Below are 9,344 nucleotides of genomic sequence, written 5' to 3' on the forward strand. Positions count from 1 at the left end.
GAAGGAGGTCGGAGACACTGTGGCCCCGTCGACGATACCCCCAACAGGGCCAACCAGGATGATATAACCCCACCCACTGTGCCAAAGCGACAGAGGGTATCTTCAAACCACCAACTTTACTATTCCTGAGACAAAGGCGAGGTATAACCCACCAAAGATCTCCGCACGGCACAACCCTAAGGGGGCGAGGCCCAATCATATTATGCATGAACCCAAAAGGCTTAATAAGATCACATGGTCCTCGCCTACTAAGCATATACATCATAACAGGTTTTTGAAAATCAAGTAAGCTAGGTGGTAGGTAACCCAGGTAAGCTAGGGGTGGTAGGTAACCCAGGTAAGGCTAGGTGGTAGGTAACCCAGGTAAGCTAGGTGGTGTAAACCCAGGTAGAGCTGGTGCGTAGTTAACCCGGTAACTAGTGTTAGGTTAACCCATAAGAGTTGGAAAAAGCTGTCGTTCATGTTTAAAAATAAAACCTGAGACGAATATCATTTAAACCTTCCATGTAGTTACCCCGTCCCAACCCCCTACTAAAATGGTTGCTCCTGTAGTTACCCCGTCCCACCCCCTCCTCTAAAATGTTGCCTGTAGCTACCTCCGTCCAAACGCCCTCCTAAATTGGCTGTCGTACTACCCCGTCCCAACCCCTCCTAAATGCTGTCCTGTTAGCTACCCCGTCCCAACCCCCTCCTAGATTGGTCTGCCTGTAGCTACCCCGTCCCAACCCCTCCTAAAATGGCGCTCATGTAGCTACCCCGTCCCAAACCCGTCCTAAAAATGGCTGTCCTGTAAGCTACCCCGTTCCCAACCCCCTCCTAATCGGCTGTCCCTGTAGTTACCCCGTCCAACCCCCTCCTTAAAATGGCCTTCATGTAGCTACCCGTCCCAATCCCCCTCCTTAAAATAGGCTGTCATGTAGCTACCCCGTGCGCCAACCCTCCAATGGCTGTCCCTGTAGCTACCCCGTCCCATCCCCCTCCTAAAAATGGCTGTCTTGTAGTTACCCGAGCGTCCCACCCCCCTCCTCTGAAAATGGCTGTCCTAGGTACCCGTCCCAAGACCACCTCCTAAGTATGGCTGTCCTGTAGCCCTACCCCGTCCCAACCCCCTTCCTAAAATCGCTGTCCGTGTAGTACCCATCCAACCCCTTCTAAAATGGCCTGCATGTGTTACCCCGTCCCAACGCTCCTAAAATTGGCGTGTCATGTAGTTCCCCGTCCCAACCCCTCCTTTAAAATGGCTGCTCATGTAGTACCCCGTCCCAACCACCTCCTAAAATGGCGGTCATGTAGCTACCCCGTCCCAACCCCTCCTAAAATGGTCTGTCTGTACCTACCCGTCCCAACCCCTCCTAAATGGCTGTCCTGTAGCTACCTCCCAACCCCCTCCTAAAATGCTGTCTGTAGCTACCCGGCCCAACCCCTCCTTTAAAAATGGCTGTCCGTAGTTACCCCGTCCAACCCCCCCTCCTAAAAGTGGCTGTTCCTGTAGCATAACCGTCACACCCCCCTCCTAAAATGGCTGTCTGTAGTTACGCACGTGTCCCAACCCCCTCCTAAAATGGCTGTCCTTTGTTAGCTACCCCCGCCCAACCCCCTTCTAAAATGGCGGTCATGTAGCTACCCCGTCCCAACCCCTCCTAAAAGTGGCTGTCCTGTAGTTACCCCGTCCCAACCCCCTCCTAAAATGGCGGTCCTGTAGCTACCCGTCCCAACCCCCTCCTAAAATGGCTGTCCTGTAGTTACCCTGTCCCAACCCCCTCCTAAATGTCTGTCATGTAGCTACCCGTCCCAACCCCCTCCTAAGAATGGTGTCCTGTAGTACCCGTCCCAAACCCCCTCCTAAATGCTGTCCTGTAGTTTCCCTGTCCCACCCCCTCCTAAATGTCTGTCATGTAGTTACCCGTCCCACCCCCTCCTAGAATGGCTGTCCTGTAGCTAACCCGTCCCAAACCCCCTCCTAAAATGGCTGTCATGTAGCTACCCCGTCCCAACCCCCTCCTAAAAATGGCTGTCATGTAGCCAACCCCGTCCCAACCCCTCCTAAAATGCTGTCCTGTAGCTACCCCTCCCAACCCCTCTAAAATGGCTGTCCTGTAGTTACCTGTCCAACCCCCTCCTCAAAAAGGCTGTCCTGTAGGACCCTGTCCCAACCCCCTCCTAAAATCTCTGTCATGTAGCTACCCCGTCCCACCCCCTCCTAAAATGTTGTCATGTTAGTTACCCAGTCCAACCCCTCCTAAAATGGCTGTCCTGTAGCTTACCCTGTCCCAACCCCTCCTAAAATGGTGTCAGTAGTTACCCGTCCCAACCCCCTCCTAAAATGGCGCGTCATGTATTACCCCGTCCCATCCCCCTCCTAAAATGGCTGTCCTGGTAGCTACCCCGTCCCACCCCTCTAAATGGCTGTCCTGTATTTACCCTGTCCAACCCCTCCTAAAATGCTGTCCTGTATTACCCCGTCCCAACCCCCTCCTAAAATGTCTGTCATGTAGTACCCCGTCCCAACCCTTCCTAAAATGGTGTCCTGTAGCCTCCCTGTTCCCAACCCCTTCCTAAAATGGCTTGTCTGTAGTTACCCCCGTCCCAACCCCCTCCTAAAGGCTGTCCTGCTACCCTGTCCAACCCCTCCTAAATGGGCTGTCATGTAGTTACCGCCCAACCCCCTCCTTAATGGCTGTCCTGTATCTACCGTCCCAACCCCTCCTAAAATGGTGTATGTTAGTTACCCGTCCCCAACCCTCCTCAAAATGGCTGTCATGTAGCTACCCCGTCCCCACCCCCTCCTTAAAGGTTGTCATTTGTTACCGCCGTCCCAACCCCCTCCTAAAATGGCTGTCCGTAGCTACCCCGTCCAACCTCTCCTAAAATGTCTGATCATGTACTACCCCGTCCCAAACCCCCTCCTAAATGGCTGTCCTGATCAGCTACCCCATCCAACACCTCCTAAATGGCTTGTCTTTAGTTACCCCGTCCCAACCCCCTCCAAAATGCTGTTCATGATAGCTACCACCGTCCCAACCCCCTCCTAAAAGGTGTCATTGTAGCTGACCCGTCCCATCCCAGCTCCTAAAATGGCTGTCCTGTAGCTACCCCGTACCAACCCCCTCTAAATTGGCCTCCTGTATCCTACCCATCCCAACCCCCCTCCCTAAAATGGGCGTCCTGTATGCCCCTGTCCCAACCCCTCCCTACAAGGCGGCTGTAGTTACCCTTCCAACCCTCCTAAAATGTCTGTCTGTATTACTCCCTCCCCCCCCTCCTAAAAATGGCTGTCCTGTAGCTTACCCTGTCCCCAACCACTCCTAATGGTGTCATGTAGTTACCCGTCCCAACCCCCTCCTAAAATGGCGTCATGAGCTACCCCGTCCCACCCCCTCCTAAAAATGCTTCATTGTAGTTACCCCGTCCCAACCCCCTCCTAAAATGGCTGTCCTGTAGCTACCCCGTCCACCCCTTCCTAAAAATGGCTGTCCTGTAGACCCCGTCCCAACCCCTCCTAAAAGGCTGTCCTGTAGCTAACCCCGTCCCAACCCTCTCCTAAATGTCTGTCATGTAGTACCACCGTCCCAACCCCCTCCTAAAATGGCTGTCCTGTAGCTACCCCGTCCCAACCTCCTCTAAAATGCTTCCTGTAGTACCCTGTCCCAACCCCCTTCTAAAATGGCTGTCCTGTACTACCCTGTCCCACCCCTCCTAAAAATGGCTGCCTGTAGCTACCCGCTCCCAACCCCCGGCCTAAATGGGCTGTCCGTAGCTACCTGTCCACCCCCTCTAAAATGGCTGTCCTGTAGCTAACCCTGTCCAACCCCCTTCTAAAATGGCTGCTGTAGCTACCCGTCCCAACCCCCTCTAAAATGGCTGTCCTGTAGCTACCCTGTCCCAACCCCTCCTAAATGGCTGTCCTGATTACCCCGTTCCAACCACTCCTAAATGGCTGTCCTGTCAAGCTACCCGTCCCAACCCCTCCTAAAATCGCTGTCCTTAGTTACCCCAGTCCCAACCCCTCCTAAAATGGCTTCATGTAGTTACCCCGTCCCCAACCGGCCTCCTAAAATGGCTGTCCATTAGTTACCCCGTCCCCAACCCCTCTAAAAATTGGCTGTACATGTATTACCCCGTCCAACCACCTCCTAAAATGGCTGTCATGTAGCCTACCCCTCCCAACCCCCCTCTAAATGTCTGTCATGTACCTACCCCGTCCCCCATACCCCCTCTAAAAAAGGCTGGCCTGTAGCACCCGTCCCACCCCCTCCTAAATGGCTGTCCTGTAAGTACCCCGTCCAACCCCCTCCTAAATGGCTGTCCTGTAGTTACCCCGTCCCAACCGCCCCCTAAAATGGCTGTTCCTGTAGCTTAACCCGTCACATCCCCCCTCCTAAATGGCTGTCCTGTAGTTACCCTGTCAACCCCTCCCTAAATGGCTGTCCCTGGTAGCTACCCCCTCCCAAACCCCATCCTACAAATGCCTGTCATGTAGCAACCCCGTCCCAACCCCTCCTAAAATGCTTGTCCTGGGAGTTACCCGTCCCAACCCTCTAAAATGCTGTCCTGTAGCTCCCCGGTCCAACCCCCTCCTAAAAGGTCTGTCCTGAGTTCCTGTCCCAACCCCTCCTAAAATGTCTGTCATGTAGCTACCCGTCCCAACCCCCTCCTGAATGGCTGTCCGTAGCTTACCCGTCCAACCCCCTCCTAAAATGGCTGTCCTTAGTTACCCTGTCCAACCCCCTCCTAAAATGTCTGTCATGTAGTGACCCCGTCCCCAACCCCTCTAGAATGGCTGTCCTGTAGCACCCGTCCAACCCCTCCTAACAATGGCTGTCCTGTAGCTACCCAGTCAACCCCCTCCTAAAATGCTGTCCTGTATTACCTTTTTTTTTTTTCCTCCAAAACCCCCCCCCCCTTTTTTCTTTTTAAAAATTGGGGGCCTTTTTTTTCCTGGTAAGGTTTTAAAAACCCCCTGTTTTTCCACCCCCTCCTAAAAATCTCTGTCATTGTAGCTACCCCCGTCCCAACCCCTCCTAAAAAAAAAAAAAAAATTGTCTGTCATGTATACCCCGTCCCAACCCCCTCCTAAATGGCTGTCCTGTAGCTACCCTGTCCACCCCTCCTAAAATGGCTGCAGGTAAGTTCCCCGTCCCAACCCCCTCCTAAATGGCTGTCATGTAGTCTTACCCCGTCCCAACCCCCTCCTAAATGCTGTCATGTAGGTAACCCGTCCCTTCCCCTCCCTTGAAAAAAAATGGGGGGGCTTGTGTTTCCCCTGTTAAGGGGGCTTAAAAACCCCGCGGTTCCCCCCAAACCCCCCCCTTCCTAAAATGGCTGTCCGTGTATTTACCCTGTCCAAACCCCCTCCTAAAATGCTGTCCTGTAGTTACCCCGTCCCACCCCTCCTAAAAGTGTCTTCATGTAGTACCCGTCCAAACCCCCTCCTAATGGCTGTCTGGAGCTACCCTTCCCACCCCTCCTAAATGGCTGTCATGTAGTTACCCCTCCCACCCCCTCCTAATGCTGTCCTGTAGCGTACCCTGTCCCAACCCCTTCCTAAAATGGCTGTCATGTAGTTACCCGTCCCAACCCCTCCTGATGCTTCCTGTAGGACCCTGTCCCAAACCCCTCCTAAAATGGCTGTCAGTAGTTACCCGTCCCAACCCCTCCTAAAAATGGCTGTCATGAGCTACCCCGTTCCCAACCCGTCCACAATGGCTGTCATTGTAGTTACCCCGTCCCACACCCCCTCCTAAAGGGCTGTCTGTAGCTACCCCGTCCCAACCCTCTTCCTAAAAAGTCTTGTCATGTTACTACCCCGTCCCAACCCCCGCCTAAAATGCTGTCCTGTAGCTACCCCGTCCCAACCACCTCCCTAAAATGGCTGGTCCTGTAGTTTACCCCGTCCCAACCCCCTCTAAAAATGCTGTTCATGTAGCTACCCGTCCAACCCCTCTAAAATGGCTGTCATGTAGTACCCCGTCCCATCCCCCTCCTAATGGTGTCTGTAGCTACCGTCCCAACCCCCCTAAATGGCGTCCTGTAGCTACCCGTCCCAACCCCCTCCTAAAAGGCTTCCTGTAGTTACCCTGTCCCACCCACTCCTAAAATGGCTGTCCTGTATTACCTGTTCCCAACCCCCTCTAAAATGTCTGTCTGTAGTTACCCCGTCCCAACCCCCTACTAAATAGCTGTCATGTAGTTACCCCGTCCCATCCCCTCCAAAATGGCTGTCCTGTAAGCTTACCCCGTCCCAGACCCTCTCCTAAAATGGCTGTCCTGTATTGACCCGTCCCAAACCCCCTCTAATGGCTTCGTAGTTCCCGTCCACCCCTCTAAAATGTCTGTATGTAGGTACCCCGTCCCAACCCCCTCCTACAATGGCTGTCCGTAGCTACCCTGTCCGAACCCCTCCTAAAATGGCTGTCATGTAGTACCCCGTCCCAACCCCCCCTAAAATGCTGTCTGTAGCTACCCGGCCAAACCCCTCCTAAAATGGCTGCATGTAGTTACCCTCCCAACCCCCTCCTAAAAATGGCTGTCCTGTAGCTACTGTCCCACCCCCCCTAAATGGCTGTCATGTAGTTACCCCGTCCCAACCCCTCCTAAAATGGCTGTCATGTAGCTACCCCCGTTCCAACCCCTCCCTAAAATGGCTGTCATGTAGTTACCCGCGTCCAACCCCCTCCTAATGCTCCGGTAGCTACCCCGGCCAACCCTTCTCCCTAAAATGTCTTCATGTAGCTACCCCGCCCACCCTCTAAAAACTGGCTGTTCCTGTAGCACCCCGTCCCAACCACCTTGTCTAAAATGGCGTCCTGTAGTTAACCTCCGTCCCAACCCCCTCCAAATGGCTGTCATGTGAGCTCACCCCGTCGCCACCCCTCCTAAAATGGCTGTATGTAGTTACCCTCCCCTCCCCTCCTAATGCATGTCCTTGTAGCTACCCCGTCCCAACCCCTCCTAAATGCCGTCCTGTAGTACCCAGTCCCACCCCCTCCTTAAATGGCTTCCTGTAGTTACCTGTCCCACCCCCTCCTAAAATGCTGTCCTTACTTACTCCCGTCCCAACCCCCTAAAATGTCTTCATGTAGTACCCCGTCCCAACCCCTCCTAAAATGGCTTCTGTAGCTACCCTGTCCAACCCCACCTAAAAGGCTGTATTAGCTACCCGTCCCAACCCCTCCTAAATGGCTGTCATGTAGTACCCCCGTCCCACCCCCCTCCTAAAATGGCGGTCCTGTAGCTACCCCGTCCCAACCCCCTCCTAAAATGGCTGTCCTGTAGCTACCCCGTCCAACCCCTCCAAAATGCTGTCCTGTAGCTTACCCGTCCCACCCTCTCCTTAAAATGGCTTGGGCATTGTAGCTACCCCGTCCCACCCCTTCTAAAATCTGTCCTTGTAGCTATCCCCGTCCCAACCACCGCTAAAATGGCTTCTGAGCTACCCCGTCAACCCCCTCCTAAAATGGCTGTCCTAGCTACCCCGGCCAACCACTCTTAAATGGCTGTCGCTGTAGCTACCCCGTCCCAACCCCCTCCTAAAATGGCTGTCCTGTAGCTACCCCGTCCCAACCCCTCCTAAATGTCTGTCATGTAGCTACCCCGTCCCAACCCCTCCTAAAATGGCTGTCTGTAGACCCTCCAGTCTAAAATGGCTTCCTGGTAGCTATAATTTTAAAATGGCTGCCCTATTATGTAATCAAGGGCTGTCTGGCTACTGTTCATTAAATGGGTTTGGCCTTAATTAAATGGGTCTTAGTTCAAAAGGCTGTCTGTGACTGTACTGCTAAAATGGCTGTTGTAGTAGTACTTAAAATGGTTGTGTAGTAGTAATTAACATGGTTCTGTGCTATGTATTAAACTGTTGTTCCTGTGTACGTGAAAGATAAAATGGCTGTGTAGTTAGTAATTAAAGGCTTCTGTAGCTAGTAACTAATTGCTCTTTTTGTTGTGTTGTGAAATGGAGGGGTTGGAGGGGTAGTAGTAAGACAGATTTTAGGAGGGGTTGAGGGGTAATAAGGACGATATTTAGGAGGGTTGGAGGACGTGGGGTGAACCAGAGAATTTTAGGAGGGGTGGGACGGTAGCACCTACAGGAAATTTTAGGAGGTGACAGGGTAGTACAGGAAGGGATTTTAGGAGGCGGTTGGGAGGTGGTAGACAGGAAGATTAGGAGGGGTTGTAAGGGAAAAATTTTAGGAGTGGGAAGGTTAGAATTTAGGAGTGGTTGGGAACAGGTAATAGGGAAACATTTAGGTTTGGACAAGGGTAGTACATGAAATTTTGGAGGTTGGACAGCGATACAAGAAACATTTTAGAAGGATTTGGGAGTGTAGTAAGGAACAGATTTAGGAGGTGGGGTAAGAAAAGATTTAGGGGGGTTGGGAGGGGTAGATAAATAACATTTTAGGAGGGTTGGAAGGTGTAAGGAAAGATTTTAGAGGGGGTTGGTGGAGTGAAGGAAAGATTTTAGGAGGTGGTTGACGGGGTAGCTACAGGAAAGATTTTGGAGGTTGGGAGCGGTAGCTACAGGAAAGATTTTAGGAGTGGTTGGAAGGCTGGGTAGTTAGCAGGAAGATTTTAGGAGGGGTGAGGTGTAATGACAGATTTAGGAGAGGTGGGACGGCGGGTAGTACAGGAAGAATTTTAGGAGGTTGGGACGTGTTAGTACAAGGATTTTTAGGAGGGGTTGGAGGTGGAGTAAGGACAGTTAGAGGGATGGAGGGGGTAATTCATGAAGATTTAGGAGGGGGTTTGGAGGGGTGTAATGATTTAGGAGGGTTGGAAGGTAGTAAAAGCATTTTTAGGAGGGATTGGGGTACTTAGATGACAGAAAATTTAGGAGGGGTGGACAGGTAACTAAGGAAGATTAGGGGTTGGGACAGGGGTATAAGACAGATTTAGAGGGTTGGACTGGTAGGTAAAGGGATTTTAGAGGGGTTGGGACGGGGGTAGCTAAGAAGTTAGGAAGGGGGTGGGCGGGGGGGAGTAAACTACCATGAAGCATTTTAGGAGGGTTGGAGGAGTAGTAAATGAGCATTTAGGAGGGGTGCGGACGGGGTTACAGGAAATTTTGGGGGTGGTATTGGGACGGGAAGGTGCTTACAGGATTTTTAGGAGGGTTGGGAGGGGGTAGGGGGGAGAGAGAGAGGTAAGGGTCGGGAGTAGCGGGAAAGAGAAGTAGGGATAGGGGGAAAGAGCGGAGGGAGAAGGGGAAGATTGGGTGCACACAGAATGTGAGGGGAGGGTAGGGTGGGACAGGCGGAGGGAGGGGTAGGCGAGGGAAAGGGAGAGGTCATTAAGGGGGTAGGTGGGAACGAAGAGAGGGAGGGTAGAGGAGAGAGAGTAGCATG

The 9,344-nt window shown here is 52.6% G+C and overlaps 1 protein-coding gene across 1 annotated transcript in view; it reads right to left on the bottom strand.

Annotated features, from left to right (window-relative positions):
• The window catches only part of LOC111951310 (protein-methionine sulfoxide oxidase mical3b-like), a 47,765-nt gene that overhangs the window by 1,413 nt on the left and 37,008 nt on the right, over nucleotides 1-9,344 (bottom strand). The gene's annotated exons all lie outside the window — the stretch shown is intronic.

The sequence above is a fragment of the Salvelinus sp. IW2-2015 genome, linkage group LG24 (genome assembly GCF_002910315.2).
Source record: "Salvelinus sp. IW2-2015 linkage group LG24, ASM291031v2, whole genome shotgun sequence".
In the NCBI taxonomy this organism is placed as follows: Eukaryota; Metazoa; Chordata; class Actinopteri; order Salmoniformes; family Salmonidae; genus Salvelinus; species Salvelinus sp. IW2-2015.